Raw genomic sequence first — 1003 nt, forward strand, 5'->3', positions numbered from 1 at the left:
CGTTCCCTGACCTAAAATCAAAAAAAAGAAAAGAAAAACAAAACATAAAAGATGTTCAACCCCTTATTTCAGCAAGCTGTTTAGTGGCATCAGGTCCGTGTGTCTCTCTATTGTGTTCACACATGACTGAACACTGAACAAGCACAGGCCAAATTCATTATTCAAGAGCATAACAGAGGTGAGTGAGTAAGCCAGGGAGCCACTCAATGTTCAGGATGATGTTTACCCTCACTTAACGTTCCTGATAAGTGATAAGACACCGCAGCTGTCCCGCTGGGCCGGGGTCAGGGAGCATTTGTTTGTTTGTTTGATAGTTGTAATGCACCGTTTAGTGTTGCAAAAAGAGGGCTTGCTTATGGGGAGTAAACAATATTGAACACAAATGCTAGGGAGAGAGAGAGAGTGAGACTGAGAGAGAGAGGGATGAGAGAAGGGGGAGACTGATGGTAAAAAAGGTGATGCAGGGCCTGAATAAAAGCAAGTGTTCAGGAACTTTGTTCCACGGTTGGATGACTTTATTTCTTCAGCAGAGCATGGAAATCATACACGTTTAAAACAAAAATGTAAAGCCGTGGTTAAAATTGTTTGTAGTAAGACATACATTTTTTTTATGTTTTTGAAAACATGAACAAGTACAGTAACTTATGCTCACCAATGGCATTTATTTGATGAAAAATACTGTAAAAACGCTAATATTGTGAAATATTATTAGAACAAAAAACTGTTTTAATATATTTTAAAATGTAGCTTACCATTAAAATGTTTGTGGTAAGCAAGAATGAAAGAAAGAAATACTTTTATACAGCAAGGCAAGGGTAAATGAAAAGTGACAGAATAAAGACATTTATAATAAATACAGTTTTTTTACTCTCTGTTCATCAAAGCAAAAAACATGATGGTCTCTACAATATTGAGTAACAAATATTGTTTTTAACATACATAACATTTAGAACCATTGTTAATTACTGAGCATAAATAATAATTTAGAATGATTTCTGAATGA

Source organism: Puntigrus tetrazona, chromosome 5, assembly GCF_018831695.1.
Source record: "Puntigrus tetrazona isolate hp1 chromosome 5, ASM1883169v1, whole genome shotgun sequence".
NCBI classification, from domain to species: domain Eukaryota; kingdom Metazoa; phylum Chordata; class Actinopteri; order Cypriniformes; family Cyprinidae; genus Puntigrus; species Puntigrus tetrazona.